General features: G+C 39.8%; 1 protein-coding gene across 1 annotated transcript in view; it reads left to right on the plus strand.

Annotated features, from left to right (window-relative positions):
• luzp1 (leucine zipper protein 1) overlaps positions 1–19,886 on the plus strand; it is a 75,413-nt gene that overhangs the window by 14,051 nt on the left and 41,476 nt on the right. Inside the window, exon 2 of the mRNA XM_041813369.1 lies at positions 18,651–18,706. The gene's annotated coding sequence lies outside the window, so the exon portion shown is untranslated. The remainder of the gene's footprint in view (positions 1–18,650; positions 18,707–19,886) is intronic.

Below are 19,886 nucleotides of genomic sequence, written 5' to 3' on the forward strand. Positions count from 1 at the left end.
CGCGAGGTCTCCACTCTGTGTTGATGGCCCAGTGAGTTTGTGTATTTGTAGTCAAACCAACTATGCAGTCTTAACATGACTCCTCAAAAATTGTCATTCTTAGGATGGAAGGAATCATCTATGCGGCAGGTTGTTGTCATCAGTGGTGCCAAATATTGATATATTTTAAGCTTAAAACATCTGGAACTTGCTGCATATTTTTCCACCACTTCTGCGTCACTACTTCATAACTTCCCTTAGTTGAACTTTTGACATGAATGAGGCTTAAAAATGAATGGATATAAATAAAGCTGACAGCAGGAAAAAGAAGAGGATGAAGACAGCAGGATAATGTTAGATAGCAGTGAAAAGAAGTTGAGATATGAAGCAAGAAGAGGTGATAATGACACTAAATAGCATTTTTATGTTGCCTTCCAAGATATCATTTACCACAGAATTGTTGTATCTTTAAAATTATTGTTAATTTGGACTACTTACAGCAGCGGTGTCCAAACTTTTCCACTGAGAGCCATATACTATACTGAGAGTTATGAGGATGGTGGGGAGACTTTTATATACCTCACCTTTATGATATTGAAGTCAAAGAATCCAGTCAAATTTAGGTAAAGATATGCTTAGTGATTGAATATGCTTAAGTGGCTAATTAATGGCTAACAATGCAAATAGCCAGTCATTTCAAGGATTTTAAGAAAGCCTATCAGATTTCAGCTGAGCCCTGGTTGCCCTGGAAAAAAGCACATCAATAAATTGTCCTGTCAAAATGTTTGTTTACACAATGAGCAAAGTAGCACTGCCTAGTGCTGAAACTAATATGCAGACTAATCCAAATAAATTCGTATTGTCTTAAACTATATTTTTCTCTGTGTTTTATTATCGATGGACAAGTATAGTTTTGTGTTACCGTCCCGGACCAGCAACGTCAACGTCACTAAAACCGTAGTCATCATTCAATAAGAAAACCGATCATATCAAGATGACAGTCAAGCATGGGCTTCATGTTCTAGTGTGGGCCATTTTTCACTTATGTTATAGAATTTGCTACGTATTTGGCCCCCGGGCCATAGTTTGGACACCCCTGACTTACAGTATCATATCATGTGCTATGGTATTGTAGGCCTTGTGTTTACTTTATATGTTTAGGATGTGTATTTGGATTCTGAATTCAGAAATACATGCTTAAACTTTCACAATAAAATCAGATTGAACTTCCACTTAGGGTAACCCTAACAGTTAGGGTAAGGTTAGGATACCAAAAGATAAAGATCTAAAACCTGACCCGCAAAATCTGATTACAAAGTGTTTTAAAAAAAAGCTGTCTTAACAGTCTTTTACAAGAAAGTAGCTTCCTCCATGAAAACACTCTAATGCAGCTAACGCAGCTAAGGCTAATGCTAACAAGGCTACAGTAGATACATGGATAATGCGTAGCTAAATCTAAAGCTAATGAAGCTAAGTAAGCATTTACAGGTACATCTCAAAAATTAGAATATCATGAAAAAGTTCTATATTTTTTGTCGCTCATTTCAGAAACTGAAACCCATATATTATATAGACCCATCACACATAGAGTGAAATATTTCAAGTCTTTATTTCTTGAAATGTTGACGATTTTGGCTTACAGAAAATGAAAACCCAAAATTCAGTATCTCAGAAAATTAGAATATTACATAAGGTAAAAAAAGGATATTTTTTAACAGAAATGTCAGGCTTCTGAAAAGTATGTTCATTTCTGTGCACTCAATACTTGGTCGGGCCTCCTTTTGCATGAATTACTGCATCAATGCGGCATGGCATGGAGGCGATCAGCCTGTGGCACTGCTCAGGTGTAATGGAAGTCCAGGTTGCTTTGATAGTGGCCTTCACTTCATCTGCATTGTTGGGTCTGGTGTCTCTCATCTTCCTCTTGACAATACCTCATAGATTCTCCATGGGATACTGGCTAGGGATGAACATTGGTGGTTCCTGTAGGCAAACATCAGCCATTGGCACATAATGTGGCATGAACCGATCACAGTAGCACTTAATTATCTGTTGTGCCTATTTATTTTACGGCTGGCTTCTTATAGAGCTTACTACTCAATCGAACATTAGGTTGGGTAGAAAAAGTGACCTGTTGAAAGAATTCATATCTGTTTTTCGTGGTCAAACAAGAGAGAGTGTGTTACTATAGTAGGAGTGTTACACCAAAACAAGTTGTGACTACTGTCAGTAGTCCTAACTGTAGCTAACAGAGCTCACAGTTTTAGTTTTAAGCACTTAAATGTGATGCTTTCTCATTGTCCTGACTCTGCTGCTGGTGTTTTTTCTTGGCAAAGACCAGAGAGAGAACATCAAATGGGCCTGCCACCTTTCATGTGCTTTGATGCATCTGTTGTCTCTTGGGTTTTTGATCTTCGTTGGAAAATATTAACAGGGAACAGCCTCTAATGTGACAAATAAAGAGGAGAATCTCTGCTAAGAAGAAGCAGGTGTTAACAGTGAGTGGTTTGAAGTCCCAGTGGACACCTGTGGGACATTTTGGACAAATGCTTGATAAAAACAGCCTTCACTCGCTGCACAGACTTGTTGTATTGTTATTCTTAACTGTCAAAATTTTCTCTGTTACATTCACATTGGATGTAATGATAAACTGCTGGCAACTGAAATGAACAGACCATTAAAACTACTGGCTATCTATTTAAAAAAAATGGGGCAAAATTTGTTAAACTTTTGTAAAATCAATACCACTAAAGGGGGGCTTCATAACCAGTTTTATGCACATTTTCCAAATCATGAAGGAATAAGTAAAACTATTCAGTTTACCCTTAAAATGAACTCTTTTCCAAATAAACATAAGGACGTCACTGGACGCATCTAAAAATTTAGCAAGCTAGGTGTTTTTTAACCACCCCATTACACACAAAAAAATTTCTATACCTTAATTTTTATATTGTATAACAAGAAGAACCTCGGACTGTTAAAACTTGATTCAACATCCTCAAAAGTGGCACAAATGAGGGGGAGAGAGAGTGTTTGTGGGGATGTCTGTTCATGTGACTTGGACCTGTCCGATTTCAGATCCTCACGTGCTCCTCCCGATGATCCATCCTGATCCTGCACCTTAACCTTGAGCATATGATGGAAACGCACACTCTGGCTCTCACACACTCCTCCTGTCTGACCTACTCTAATCCGTTGATCTACAGGGCGGCTCTCAAAATAAAATTCCTCCTGCAGAGATTATTTTTCTTGTGATCAGAAAATATACATGTTCTCAGAGAGAGGAATGCTCAGACGCCATTGCGACTTGGCGATTACTCACTTCCCCCTCTTCTGTTTCTCCCGTCCTTGGCTGTTTCGTCTTGTGCACTCTTGTTTCTGGTTGACTTTATTTTTTTGGAGCTTTTACTTATTTACTTTGCAGACAGTTCCTGTGAAAGTTCATGAGATTTACCAGCTTCTCTTAGTGATGCCTAACTTTCCTCAGACCTCTTTGTTTTCCTACCTTCTTTAACAGTGGAAAGATTTTTTGCTTCTTTCAAACAAACATCCCTCCCTCTCTCATCCATCCATTCATCCACGTATAAGAAACCCTGGTTAGAGAAGCTGTCTTTAATGTGGTGCTTATGCATGCAGACCCCGACTGTTAGAGCTATTTTCAGCCTCTTTTCCCGTCCTCTGTACCCTCGTCCCCCTCCTCTGCTGTGCTTTGCTGTTATTTTGGAGGAGATGTCTGCACTTTTGTAAAGGGCAGCTGACGACTGGGTTGGCTGGTTTTCCCCGCCATGCCAGCATTACTTTTGGAGCTCCTTTTCGTGCAGGCTAACCCAACCCGGGGAAGTGAAGCAGCACAATGGGAGCCAGTGGAAGGCCGTAAAAATAGATGGGCAAAAGTGCCGCTTTCTACTTTGAGACATGCTGGAAACCCTTTCATGTCTAACTCTTTAGAAGAAGTATGGTAGAGTAGCCCTATATAACATTTTTATCCACCCTTCTTTACAGTGTAGGACAACAGAAAGAACCTGTACACATGAAATTGTTTCTACGTGCCATATTAAAAAACTTCCAAATCAATTCAACACATTGGCTTAGTTTAACATACTCTGAATCACTGGAACATCTCTTGTAGCCTAAACACATGGATCACCCACAGTGATAACACGTTCTGCTCTCTCTCAGTCCCTTAGAGAGAAATAAAGACACAGCGAGTCATCAGCTCATCTCTGGTGGTCCCCTCATCTGCCCTTTGCTTTATTTGTCTTACTGTACAGCTGAAAGTCAGCTGGAATTAGGCAGTATAGTTAGTATTTATTGCAGATTTAACCTATTGGTTCAGTATAAGCTGCTTTTGTATTGCCAAGATTGAATACATCCCTGGAACCTTTTGCTTCCAGTGTAAATGTATCTGAGTCACATTTCTGGCTTCAGTAGGGCTGCACAGTCAACAGCAATGTCATCCTAATCATGAGTGTTAGCAGTAAACATGTAAAAAAAAAAATAAATTTAGTGTATCATACAAACAAGACTTTATCCTTCAGCATTTATACATTTGGATTATGGTTTTGTTGGATGGAGGCTTCAGTGTATCAGACATTTTTCTTACATCACCTGGTCAAACATACATTTTGACCAGTCACATCAAGCCATTATCTGATACTGATACCAATATACAGTGCATTTGAACATGACGCAACATGCAAATCCTCTCAAGCTCAGTCAGGTTGGATAGGGAATGTCGGTGGACATACATTTTCAGGTCTCTCCAGAGATCCTGTGAGTTCATGTGTTGTCTTGGCTGTGTGCTTAGGGTCAGTCATGTTGGAAGGTGAACCTTCAGCTTTACCTCAACCCTGACCAGTCTCCCAGTCCCTGCTGCTGAAAAACAGCCCCACAGCATGATGCTGCCACCTCCATGCTTCACTGTTGGGATGGTATTGGGCATGTGATAAATGGTGCCTGGTTTCCTCAAGACGTTTAGAATTGAGGCCAAACAGTTCAATCTTGGTTTCATCAAACCAGAGAATCTTGTTTCTCCCAGTCTGAGAGTCCTTCAGGTGTCTTTTGCAAACTTCAAGCAGGCTTTTGTGTGTTTTGCACTGAGAGGCTTCTGTGTAGCCAATCTGCTATAAAGCACAGAATTATGGGTGGCTGCAGCGATGGTTGTCCTTGTGGAAATTTGTCCCATCTCCACACAGGATCTCTGGAGTTCAGTTTTAAGGCTTTCAGACAGATTGGTTCTGGTTCTGTTCTGCTCAGTTTGGCTGGGCCACCAGCTCTTTGAAGAATCCTGAGTGTGCCAAACTTCTGATGGATGTTTGCATGGTGGATAACAGGGACCATCATGCCAAAATTTTTGAATAAAGTGTATTTCATGTGTAAAATTTCAAATTAGCCATGTTCATATTTTAAACTTTGGTCCTTGGGGAAAAAAACTTTGAAATTGAAAAAATAAGGATGGTAGAGAAATGCTATGTTTATCATATTGTCTATAAAACCAACTGTATGAACTTTATTTGCTGATCCTGATATCTTGCTGATGATACTGTGCAACCCTAAAAGCAAAAGCTATCAGCCACTGCCAGATTAATCAATTAATTACTTAATTGGTGCCAGTTGAGTGGTGATAAATGCTTTTCAGATTTATTTTGATCCAGAAACACATATACTGGGTTAAAAATGAAGAGCAGCAGATAAATTATGTCTAATATGAATCAGAGTACTGAACACAGCTAGTGCACATTTTATATGTTTCTCATATGCAGCCTTGTATTGAATGTCTGAATCAGTTGTTTGGGTCTATATGAGTATGTACATTCAGACTTGAGCCTGGTAGGAATCCCATAAACACTGTTTAGTGTGTGAAGGGCTCATTTGTGCCCGGTGTGGAATACCAGAAATATTTTATGATCCAACCTTCAGCGGCTTGTTTTCCTGAGCCAGTCTGGATGTCCAGCACTCTCCTTTCTCTTCTCTCCCTCTCCTCAGAAGAACATTGTTATATCCATTAATATATTTGAGTCTAATGTCTTTATTCCATTCATTTATGTTGCATTTGATTCTGTATTAGTCTTCGCTGACCAGGCCTACCACATACAGCGTTGTATTTTGGTGTGAGCGCATTGCCTCTGTGCAAAGAGTGACTCCTGCCCACCCACATGGACAACTCACTTTATTTTTACCTACTCGTTTCACTCTCCAGTTTTTCCTCTCTCTTTCCAAAACCCTTTAAATAGTCCACTATCACCCTCCAGCTGCAACTTTCATTGTGTTACTCATCTAAAAATCTATCAACCTCTCAAGTACCCATCTCCTCTCTGCCTCTCGTCATGGATCTTTCCCCCTCTCTCTCTCTCTTTCTGTAGGTGTGGACTGACAGAAGAATGCAGTTAAATTAGTGTTTTATCTCTCCTGCCAGCCAGCTGCATCTGCACTCACAGCTGTGCCAAGCGTTTGAGACACAATTGACCTTAAAAGGAAACAATAGCAGCCTATCAATTCTGCTCTGCCAGTCAAGGAATGGCTCACTCCGGCGTGGGCAGGGTCCACCTCGCACATACAACTCCAGGAAGTGTTTGGAGACTGAACTTTGAGACCGCTTGGCAGTAGAGAGAGGGATAGTACACAAAGTGTTTTTTAGTTATATGTACAGAGGGACATGGTGGTGTTGGATTTTTTAGAATACAAAATATAAAGTCAGAGGCACTAAAACCAGCCATTTTAGAACATTTTAAATCATTGGTGAGTAGAGTATATTCAAATCTCCCATCTAAAATACCCCATTAATACAGATAACATGATTTGATTCCCACTTTGGTGCTTTGGTGGACTGAATGAAGTTAACAAAATTTTAAGCGAGTTTTAAGAACTGAAATCTATTAATTTGTCCATCCTTGAATTTTCAGTTGGGTGTTTCAAGGCCTTAAATTTTATCTGTATAGGATGAGATGAATTTTTAAACATAAGCAAATCAGGTATTGGCATAAATCCGGTATCATACATTCATAGTGGATACTAATATTAAATGAAAAATCCCATCTAGCTATACCAAAGCAGCGGTGGTTAAACAATGCAAAGTTGGTTTGCAGAATATGGCTAAAGTTAGCAGTGCTAGCACTACCAATTTTAAACCTCATTGCAGGTTAACCACATTACTTTTCTGATTATCAACACTTATTGCTTCAGTTATTTGTGAATATAACCTGTCACAGCCTATGTGCAACTTGATACTTATTTTCTAGATTTAAAAAGTGCTAAACCGTGCTGCCCAAGAGATAGTATTGATGCTATCAGTTCACTTACGGTTACCTTTGGGTTAAAGAGCATTAAAGCAGCATGGCAGGAGCCATTGGTTGAACAGCTCTGTTACAGTTTGAGCATTTTGGACTGAGACTCTAAAATGATATTGTTAAGCAACTTTAAATCTGGTTCTACCAAGAGATGTTTAGCCAATCATGTGCCTTCCTAGTATTGCTCCAGTCAAGAGGTCATGGCCTACATGCAGTGCTGTGAGGAAGTATTTGCCCCATCTTGATTTCTTATTTTTGCATACTTGTCACACTTAAATGTTTCAGATCATCAAATAAATTTCAATATCAGACAAAGATAACCAGAGGTAAATAATAGACCAGTTTTTAATTGATAAAATTTATTGAGGGAAAAAAGCCAACCAATGAGAAACAATGTCGTTGACATCGATCAGTCTGGAAAGCCATTTCCCAGGCTTTGGGACTCCAGCGAACCACAGTTAGAGCCATTATCCACAAATGAAAAAAAACTATGAACAGCGGTGAACCTTCTCAAGAGTGGCCAGCCTGTTTAAGTTACTCCAAGAGTGTACTGCAACTCATCCAGGAGGTCACAAAAGAACCCAGAACATCGAAAGACCTACAGGCCTCTCTTGACTCAGTTAAGGTCAGTGTTCATGATTCAACAGTAAGAAAGAGACTGGGCAACAACTGGCATCTATGGGAGAGTTCCAAGGCCAAAACCACTGCTGACCAAAATGAACACAAAGGCTTATCTCACATTTGACTTGAAACATCCTGATGATCCCAAAGACTTTTGGGAAATATTCTGTGGACTGACGAGACAAAACGATTTGGAAGGGTGCATACATGTCGTGTAAAACTAGCACAGCATGTCATCAGAAGATCATAAGACCAACAGCCAAACATGGTGCTAGTGAGACTGTCTGCCACTTCAGGATCTGGACCATTGTACAGATGCTGACTTTACTTCTGCTGGCTAATCACGCATATCCTTAGATTTAACTTCTAGTTTGGCAAAAATTGATCATATAGCATTAGTTCAGGCAGGCCACATCAGCTGATCTCACACTAGCCCTCATCAGCAGACAGCCAGCTGATTTTCTTCTAAGCACACTGTTGGCTAATTGCACTCATGCTACTCTTTGACCTGCTCTAGCCTGGCTATGCTTTGCTGCTCCATCTGCAAACCACTTTTTGCATCCCTCCTCCACCCCAGCTACTCCTTTATTCTGCTTCTGACTTAATCAATGTTATTCTGTTGTCAGTGATGCCGCCTCTGCTCTGGGTTTGCTGTTTATCTCTCTGACTCAGACTTTCCTTGTAGGGACAGGAAGGCAGGAACGTGGGCTTTTCCTGCTTGATGCTATATTTTGAGATAACACAAACATTGAAATGAGAATTAACATGAAGTAATTTGCTATTTAAAGTAACCATTGCAGGACTAATGGTTGCCTTTAAGTCTTAGACCATTATAAGTAAAAGTACAGTGAAATTGATAGAAAAAGATATCATTGTCAAATGTTTTTGGTAGTCTAACCTGTCAGAATCTTGTATGCTCTAATAAGTGGACTCAGTTTTCTGAGGACTTACATATTGCCTGGTTTACATGCTGTTTGTTGAGCTTTTTATGAAGTTAAACCATCAACAGTGTTCTGTTGCATTGCTCTCTGTCACATTACTGCTATATAAATGAAATATAGTCAGCTCTAAACTGTGTAGTCAGCAGTCTTGTGTGTGTGAAAGTCTCAGCTGTTGTTTAGGGAGCAGGCAGGGCTTCGTCGTGACACATTAGTGACTAGGACAGGTTCTGCAGGTTCATGTGAGAGGTAGATGGTTTTCCTTATGACAGCTCATCAGCGTGGATACAAAATGCTCACTCCGCCTTGCTGCTCAGCTGGAATGTAAATGTCAGCAGGAAGAATGCCGCTCACAGTCTTCAGTGGCACCGAATGAAAAATCAGCCTCGTGCTCTATTCTTCCCTGGTGTTCCCCCTCCTCCTCCTCCTCCCTTCTTTTGTTAGCTGCTTCTGTCTGCTACTTTCTGGATCTCTGCTTCCTGTCTCTTCTCCGCTCTGTGTGCGTCTGCTTACTTTCGCTGCTGTCGCTCTCTTTTTCCCCGTCCTTCTCCGTCTAGGCATCCTGTTCACTGTGTTTGATTTGGGCATTCCTTTCCTCCCCGAGCAGACAAAACAACCTCAGACCTCTCCGAGCTGCGACCCCCAGTGCCTGCACACACACATAAATGCACACAATCTCCCTTCTGCTAATCACACACAGGAAATGGGCTCCCATGCAAACGAGGCCTGCCTGGCCAGAGGAGCCCAGGATGGAGTTTCAGGCCTTGAAATGTTCCCCAGAGGAGGAAATTAAACATGAGCCTTCTCGTTCCCCTTTCTTTCCTTCTCCAGTGTTTGCTTCCATGTTTTACCTGACATGGATCTTCTGTCCTGTTTTTTGACACCTCTTTATGGATGTGTCAAGTTGCCCTGAAAAATATCTGACCAAACCAAATAATGGGTAGAGATTTTCCTTGTTTGCATGAATCAGTTTCCTGCATGCTAAAACACACAACACTCAGCATCTCTGCCTTCCCGAAACAAATAATATCAGTGAGATTAACACAAAATTAAAACTAGGGATGGTACCAAGTTCAGTATTTTTATAGGTACCAACCGAATTCCGTTGGTACTCCCACATACTGATTAATGTAAAATCCAATGGTACCATGTTTTGTACCTAAATGCATCCTTGTGTCTAACAGAGTGGAAGAGTAGTCAATTGTCCATGCTGGACATGAACACAGCATTGCACTCTGAGTGCCTCTGAGTAACGACGTCGGTAGCAGCGAACTGAATCAACAAAACAAGCATGGCTGATAGGAAGTGGTCGAAGGTAGCGCTCCACTTTTCAAAATACGATGCAGGTTACGCTTCAGTATTTGTGACATGAAGTTCAAGGCTTACTACGGCAAAACTTCTAAACTAAGGAAGCAGTGTGATGACTGATGATTCAGATCGGCTCCTGCTGTTTCCTGCTCGTTCAGCTCCCTCCCTCTCTCTCTCTCACGCAACGAATCCTTACTTTAAACACTGTGATTTGCCCGTTTATCATGTGGATATCAACCATGGAAACATAGTAGGTAAAGGGATACATTTGTTTGCTCAGTCACCTAACAGACACTGGATTAAGGCACAGTACGGACTGCCTATTGTGAGTGCGTCCTAAAAGTTGCTCTCCATCTCTCCAACTTGGCACAGCTGGTGCTGTATAAAGTACACTGTCAGGATAGATTCAGAGTGATTTTGAAGGAGTGACAGAGCCACAGGCTCATCCTCACTGCTTCATCACAGAATGAAACAATTTGCCACTTTCTATTTTTTTGCAGTAAATACAGATAGAACGTAACGGATGGTTCGTGTGTGTGATGTTTTTCGTATTAAGGATCGGTTATGCTTCTGCGTGGACAGGCGCATGATTGATTGATGAGTAAGGAGCAGACTCTGCTCTTGCCAGGGAAAGATGACAGTTTAGTTTTGTTGGAAAAAAGAACTGCACAGAAGATGTGCAGTACACATAGAGGAATTAGTTTGTTTACTTTCATTTGTAATACTTTGATTGGTAAAACTTTATACCTTTATTCATTTAGTTAGTTATTTTGACTCCATACTCTGTTGTTTATTTGTTTTAAACCCCTCCATGGATCCCAACTCACATTTTTCAAAGAGGGGAAATTAGAGGAATAGGGGGCAGTGGGGCGGGGTTTTAATTTGTGCAATATAAAGAAAAACACTGGGTAGTTGTAGTAGTTTAGGTTTTCCATGTTGGAGTAATTTGTAAAAACGCTTGATGTTACATCACAAACTGTTTGATGTTGTTTTGATATATCTGATAGTGTTTTGATATTGAGAAATAATATCTATAACTCAGAAGTCTTGAGGTTATATGACATTTATTACACATATTATTCACACACAAAAGTACAGAAAATGGGCACCGTTGTGTTACAGGTACTGGTTCACAGGTACCGGTCCATCGGTACCGTAGCGGTTCAAATGTGAAAGGTACCCATCCCTAGTTAAAACAGAGCCAAGTCAAATCAGGTGAAGTAAAGCTTGTGTGTACACTGTATGTGTTTCACTATAGCACTCAAAAGCTACAGTGACAGTGTATCTTATCACCATTATATGATAAGCCTTACTTTAAGATAAAGTGTACACAATGAGACGTTTACATTGAATGAAGATAAAGAGGAAAAGGAACTCAGTGGAGTTTGTAGTTCAGGTAAGGCATAAAGGGTTACTTTGTTATAGTTAGCACAATTATCAGACAAGGGAAAGAAGAACAAAGACACTTTTATATTATAAATACAGAAACATCTTTTGGCAGAGATGGTACACTCACATCAAGCTCCCTCGTATAGTCACATGAAGGGTTTATAATGTATAAAAAAGTATATAATAAAGGTATCATTAAATGTCTCTTATTGCACTCAGAATGAAGACCAAAACAACAGTAGTGGGGCAAAACGTAGATTTGATGATGTGTTAATGGCATTGGAAATGCCAAATAATGCCATTTAAATAGAAAAAAAATATTCAACAGATATCTTTGGCTGTTTGAGCTACTGCACCACTACCTTGTGACTCTTCAAATGGGTGCTTACAACAGGAATGAGGGTAGTATGAACCGAAGTCAAAAGCCTGAGTTGAGTGTGAGAAATAAGGGCCAATCATCGCATGTTGTATTATACTGTATCATATCGTATCCAATTGCTCCACTTTGCATCTTGTCCTATTTTTCTTATTCCATCGTGTCCTATCTAAGTAGCTTCAATCCATATTGCTGAATGTTTGATATTGTGACATTATCAATACTAAGGGCCAACTGTCACGTATCATATCGTATTGCATAACCAAAGTTCATACCATATTATACTGTGAATACCCCTTGCTCCCATTCTCACTGCTGCATGTCTTGTGTTAGATATAACCACCATCTCATATCGCATCGTATCACATTGCATCGTATCCTATTGCATCATATCAAACTCTGAATTTCCCCGCAACTTCCATTCCTGTTACTGAGCGTCTCATATGGTGGTATGATATTCATGCATTTTGTCATACTGTATTGTATAATGAATTACCCTGCAACTCCAATACCCACTGCTGAATGTGTTGCATTGGGCATTATCATTATTAAGGGCCATGCATCTGTTTCATATCCTATTCTATCCTATCATTAGTTTACCAGTAACTTCTGTTCATTTTGTTGAATGTTTGATAATTCTCTAATAATACCATTAAAACTAAGGGCCAATTGGTGTGTATCGTATAGTATTGTATTGCATAGCAATAAACCATGTTGCAGGGCTATTCAGTTGGAAATTCAAAGGGGATACATTTTTAAATGAAGAAATGTAGCTGGGTCCTGGACTTAATTTTTTTCACAACTTAAGTTGACCTTATGAGCTCCAGAGTACCCATGTCTGTGATATTTATATTATCTAAGGTTTCTATATTTTTATTAAGTCAATTCATGTTTTATATCAGATATTTAATCTGACCTAACATGAATGCTTCTAGTCCATACCAACATGCATAGCAAATATACAGAAAGATTTTGTGTACAAGTTCAAAAAAAGGAAAAGGTATAGGGGCGCATATTGTCAGTTTACCAACATGTAAAGGGTAAAAAATGTAACATCTGTTGTAAACAGTATCAGGATGTTTTCAGTTCAATCATATTGCAGTGTTATGATGATTTTTACTATAATATAATTTTGTTGTTATGATGATACAGCTATGGTGGATGGATACAGTGTTTTAGAATTATATTATTTTTAGGTTTAAAACTTTACATCACAGAGGCATGCTACAAAAACCTACCATAGTTCAGACAGTGGTTGAAGTGCCAGTTCTGACTCTCAGTTTATTCTGCTGAGTTAAGACCTGACATGCTGTGTGCGTGAGTGGGAGTAAGGGATGAGAAGGAGGCAGCTGTTTTTAGTTTTGTTTGGTTACGGGTTGGCTCACTGTCTGAATGAATAGCTCTGACCCCCCGTACACACAGACACACCAAACAGCCCCACACTACACATACAAACACAGACAAACATGTGGTCTCTGGTCACTTGGGAATTTGGCGTCTTATTTGTGAAGAATGCATCAAATCTCATTTGTAAAATCATAGATTCAAATTAGACCTTATTGATCATACAGAGCACATATGACATCTTTGCTCCTGCAGAATTACATTTTTGGTTGAAAACTGTTGTGATGATGTCCGATGATTCAGCAAAATCTGTGTGCTGATGTCACGCTGCTGTGTTCATGAATTTCACATTATGATGGAAGTGAAAGCAGAGGAGCAGAAGGGCTGTCAGCCTCTGATGCAGAATGAAACAGAAAGGATGACACAGAGAGGAGCAGAGAGTGGCAGGAGCAGCTTCAACACAGACTCTTTCTGTCTGTCAGGAGCTACTTACATCAGCCAAGAGCCTTTGAGCATATCAGCTCTACATTCTCAGATAAAAGTCTGAGTCAGGAGGAAACCCCCGTCTGAGTCATTTTAACCCCGTTCACACCAACACTCCTGACATTAACGGGGAATTCCTTACAAATGCATCACAGAATTTAAACAGATTGTTAGAAATCTGCAAAAAGAAAATGTGAATTTTGTGAGTGTATTCATCCGCTACTGTTATGAGAGTATATGGAGACAAGATGGCAGGTGGTAGGTGGCGCTACTCATGGATAAAAAGGTAAGACACTGCAGAAGAAGAGGGCTCAATGCCACATTGCATAACAGTTGATAGCCTCTACCTTTGAAGGTAGACAACAAAAAAGAGGATTTATTTGCTGAAATAGACTTTCTGACAACTTTTTCTAAACATTTGTAATCTTGGATGAGTTGTAGTAACAGCCATTTTGCTTTCACTGAAAAAAGTCACCTTTCAAACTTTTCCCTGTTCTCCAACTTTATTGCATTATTATGATTTTTTCCAGCATTATTCATCAGAGCTTTTTATGCATTTATTGAAAAGTGCATGGATTGTAACTCTGTTATTTTCTAGATAACTTCAGGACATTTTGGTTCTTTCCAGCCTGTGACCTCCAAAATAACAGCGCCAGAGACCGTGAACCCCAACTTTCCCTTGTGGTGGTTTAAATGTACAAATTTGTCTTACATTTCACTCAAATTTTTAATTTTATTTATTTATTTTCAGATTTATTTTTGGGCCTTTATTAGATAGAGGAGGACAGTGGGTAGACTCGGAAACAGGGAAGAGGGCGGGGGGGAGACATACGGGAAACGGTGCCACAGGCCGGATTCGAACCCGGGCCGCCCACATACATGGTGGATGCCTTAACCACTCGACTACCGGCGCCCTGACATTTTACTCATATTTAACCTTGTGAGACAGACATTAACGTACACAAAAAGAAGAGACACGGTTTATTTTAAGTGAAATAACTTTTGAACCATCAATTGTAGCTACTTTTTCACTCTTGCAGCCTGCTGCTGTGCCATTCTAATGATGCTATCCATGCTTTTGCAGCTCTTACTGATGCTTTTCTAGCATCCCTGGAACTTTGGTGACTTTCCATGGTCTTTAAAGATTAAATTCACACTATCAGCTGCAATATTGAACAACTTTTTATCTATTTTTGAATCCATTTTTGGATGTTTCAGCCAATAGCTTAGTATGCTAACCCACCATATTGTTACAGTGCTTTGTGATGGGCCATGACAACCAATGGCAGGCTGACAGCCTGAATAGCTCATGGAGAGAAAGAGAGACAGAGAGCCTATGACGTGGCCCTCTGTGTCACTGCAGATGGGGACTGCTTTGAATAATGACACAAATGGTTAAAAAGTACTTAGAGGCTTAAGCACAGATCTCACTTAACTAATATTGTTTTATTTTTTATTTAAGCCAGTTTAAGTTTTTTTGCGCACGTCACAGGAACAGTGTGGTATAGCAGTGCTTTGAAATAAATAAAGTTTTATGTAGCTTTTGAGTGTTATACTACCCTACCAAAGTGATGAGTAACAATATTAAGAGGAACGAGGCTGGCGGAGCTAGCTGCTAACTTGAGCCACACTCTAATCCATACAGGAGCCAAAAATTATACATTCACTGACACAGTGGCCCTGCTATGGCTTTGACTATTTTTGGAGCATTTTCTCTTCTTACCTGACTAGTCTGGTAAACATAATTTAGGTGTGTATTTAGCCGGTGAAAGCTCAGAAACAGTTTGATCAATCAGTCAATTGGTTATGTTGCATGTTATGTCATGTCCAGGGTCCAGTTTTTGAAGCCTCTCTATCAGGGGTTGATTAGTGCTTTTGTTTTTGTTTTTTTGGGGGGTAATAAATCCATCTTTCTGAGGGATGTAGAGTTATTTCAGAGAAGTTCATTGAGTGTACACCATCCATTTATGATGGCTTCATACCTTATCAAGACTATGAATGTCTGAAACGATAAGGAGATGAAGAAAATTGATGTCTCTCTTTAAAGGGATATTTCTGTATTTTTGAAGTTGAGTTGTAAGGTGCTTGGCAAAAGTAGTGGCATTAGCCTCCAGTGGTTCTAGTGTGCATTGCCCCTTTAAGCATGACCCACTCTGAGAAGCTAAGCTGTACAGCACTACAGATGAGAGCAGTTGCTCTGTGTAAGTTCGAGGTAAAAATGGGCCTAAAGACAATGTTGGTTCAGTTGTAAGCTGTACTGAAAATGTTTTTATTTTTCACCCAGAAAGCCTATGTGCTTGGCACGATTTTGCAACACAAGCTTGGGCTACTGGCTACCTGTTCTTCTGCCTTAGCATTTCTGATGAGCTGTTTGGGTCTGTAGGCTTCTTCAGAGATGACAACCACAAACTAGACTAAAAACTAGTTATTTTAGCTCAGTTTTAACTTAAACAGCTGACACATTGTTTTCTTAGGGTAAAAATGTCTGTAGCTTGTCTAATTTAAGCCCTTAGATGAATAAAGTGACATCCATAAACTTACTTGGATGACAAATTTCCATTCAGCTACTCTGGTCAGGTCAGTTTCTCCAATTAATCTCCAGAAAATTGAAGAAAGTTCATAAAACACAAGCATTTAGTGAGGCAGGGAACTCTGGATGGGGAGCAATGCAGGCTGCAGTTATCTGTGAGCTGCTAACCAGATCAGAAATGTCCCGAAGAAGAGTTGTGAAGCCCCACTCTTTACAACAGTGGCTCTCCATGTTCATGTCATAGGGCTCACAGTTTACACACCTACGCCACCAGGTAACTCAGGATCTCTCCTGCTAACCAGTCCTCATTAAAGTTTCTTTTGTGTCTTTCTTTCTGCCAAGCCTCCATCTGTGGAAGTTGTTCCTCTCTGAGCTCCGTCTTATAAAATTATCCATAGTAAATGACACGTCATTGCCACTCAAGTCAAAATGGCTAATTACCTCCGCCAAGGAGGTTATGTGATCGGGTGGGTTTGTTCGTTTGTTTGTTTGTTCATTTGTTCGTTTGTTAGCAACATAACTCAAAAAGTTGTGGACAGATTTTGATTAAGTTTTCAGGAAATGTTAGAAACAGCATACGGAAGAACTGATTAGATTTTGGGACTGATCCGGATCACCATCTGAATTCAGGGAGTTTTCAAGGATTCTGTACGCTGTTACCATTTTACACCAGGAGATGGCGGACATGAGTAACTTCAATCCCAGCAGCATTTTGGGTGTGTTTCTATTCAAAGTTCTGGAGTTTATATAGGGATGCACGATAAGTTTTTTTTTTTGAACCGATACCAATAACTGATAATTTCCTACTCCTGATGGCCGATAACCGATAATAACCAATATATTTTTTTCAGTTGTTGATTTAAGTAAGAAGAGGTCATCTTGATGAAAACTAAACTTACTTTTTGTCAGTTTTAGTCATCACAGATCTATTTTTGTTAGTCTTAGTCTAGTTTTTGTCATTAAAAAAAGGTGTCAACGAATAGTTTTAGTCATAATTTTAGTCGACAAAATTAACACTACCTGAGACCCAAACAGCTGATCAGATATGCTGAAGCGGAAGAGCATGTAGCCGCTAGCCGAAGCTCGCTTTACAAGATAGTGCCGGACACAGAGGCTGTCTGGGTCAGTGTAGCGTACAGTTAAGGCTACATTGCATTTTGGCCCATTTTAACCTAAGACTTACACAGTGCAATTGTATCTGTAGCACTGTATAGCCCAGCTTTCCAAACAGCATCATGCTTAAAGGGGCAACACTCACTGAGATCACTTGAGGCTTATGCCACTACTTTTGCCAGGTACCATATACAACCTATCTTAAAAAATATCCATATATCTCTTTAAATGCAAATGAACATGTTTTCACCCTGGTCCTACCATATATAGGATACGCCAACATGGAAACAGCGGTGTGCATCCAAGGCTTTGGTTGGAGATCTTTTGTTACCAAGTGAGGGGCATTTATTATTAAAATGACACAACAATGCAAAGACACTCCAGGCAGACCATGAGATTTCAAGTGTTCAGACATGGGCAGACCACAAAATTAAAAGTTCTTTGTTGAATTATTTTGCTTTTTGACAGTAGATACTTTTGATACCCAAATCTAAGGGCAACAAAACTCAGAAGTGGGTTTTTTATGGTGTATCTTGTTTAAACATATATGTTCTTCAGCACTGAATTGAGTTGTTTAGAGGCTTATGTCTGAGACATCCCATTGCTTCAGACAAAGCTCAGTACCCTCCTTTTATTTATGTAATGTTCATTCCTATGATATGTTTCTTTTGTACCAGAGTGTCTCGTTGCTGTTACAGGAATGTTCCCTTTCCCCATCAGCCCTCCCCTCCTCTTCCTAAACCCCCCACTTCCCTCTCTCATCCTTTAAATTTGGTCCAGACTTCAGTCTTAAATCTGGATCCTCTGTGCTTAACCAAACATATGGAATGCTACTGTAGAGGAATGCTCCAGTCTGGCCTCTGTGTGTGAGTGTTTTACCATGCACATGTTTTGCAGCAGATGAGAGCTTCTAGGATGATGATGATTATGATAATGGTGCGTGTGTTTGTGTGAGTACCAGTGCCTCCCCAGAGAACTGAATAGGCCCTTCTGTTGTCGTGGCCAAACACTGCCTGTCTGCTCATGCATGAGTCTATTGCAAAGCCTCCGAAATACATCCCATATCTGAGCAGTTAGCTCATTCTTAGCCTGCTAGCTTGACTGTGAACGATCTCCCCTACAGTGACTGCTTTGTGAGCACGGCCACAGGCCCGGGGCCTTGCCAACTGCCAAGCATAACTACGGTGGAGGATGGCATGAGTGTGTATGTGTGCTGATATTATGTTGACCAGTGAGTCAGCTTTTACTAACTCTGTGCCCTGTTTGTGTGTTTTTAACCACAGGATGAAGACTTAGCGAAAAGGCATCACATGCAGCACAGAAGAAAATGCAATATAATGTAAGTTAACCATCCTGTACTTCTCCTTGTGACTCTATTCTGCTTTTTCCTGACTCAGCACATATGTAGGGTTTCTCCAGAACGCATCAGGTTGAAATTAAATGAATGCATTCTGAATTAAAAATAACTTTCCAGTGAGATTTGACCATTACATTTATGCGTAGTAATTTTTAGAACCAGTCTGCTTACAGCAATAAAGCTTGTGTTCCCAAAAAAAAACCAACTCTAATGCAGCTAATGTAGCTTAGACTAAAGCTAACAAAGCTACATAAGCTACATAGGTAATGTAACTGAAGACTGTGCACTTTTAAAATTTTTGCAAATCTCATAAACCAATATTTAATTCATGTGAAATGGCTACATAGTTAGTTACGGCTAAAGCTAAAAAAAAGCTATGCTAGCAATGTAAACAAGCTAAAATAGCTGAAGACTGAACACCTTTTACAGTTTTCAAAATCTTATAAACATGTTAATGACTAAAGCTGACAAAGCTACATTGGCTACATTAGTTTATGCTACATTTGCTAAAGCTAACATTGCTACGTAGCTTATTACATAGCATTTCATGTCATTACATAGCAAACACAGCCACGTTAGCATTAGCTATGTTTATAGAATTTTGCTTAGTCTGTTATTTTTGCGATGTGTTTATTTCATGAATGCAACCACCAGACTTTTTTAGGGCCATCTAAAACAGGAAATACATTGTAACAGCACATTGCATCAATTTCATCTTGACAGGCTGTGTCTCACAGGAATGGTCTGCAAGAGAGGGTGTCTGGGATCTGTGGCTTGCAACCAGACCTGTCTTAAAAAACATTTACGTGGCACCTATGAAGCTCACATTTTGTTTTCAAAAAATGACTAATTGTGTTTTAAACACCTTATTTATTCTGCAGTGAATATTTTGAGTCACAGAGCTGCTTTTTTGAACTGCTGATGTCACTGTGATCTGGGGAAGTCATGCTCCTTCTGTTTAAGACATTATGACATGAAAATCCCCTTTTGACCCTCTTTTTTAACCAGGCCAGCTGTTTGCATGTTCTATCCAGCGGCAGGAAAATGCTAAGTTAAGCTAGCTTCCAGCTCAGCCCAACTGTGTGTTGAAGGCAGAGGCATGACACTGGTCTTAGGGGGGCTAAAGAAAAGTTAAATATTGGGACAAAATTAAAAGACAAAC

This window comes from Cheilinus undulatus, linkage group 18 (assembly GCF_018320785.1).
Source record: "Cheilinus undulatus linkage group 18, ASM1832078v1, whole genome shotgun sequence".
NCBI lineage: Eukaryota > Metazoa > Chordata > Actinopteri > Labriformes > Labridae > Cheilinus > Cheilinus undulatus.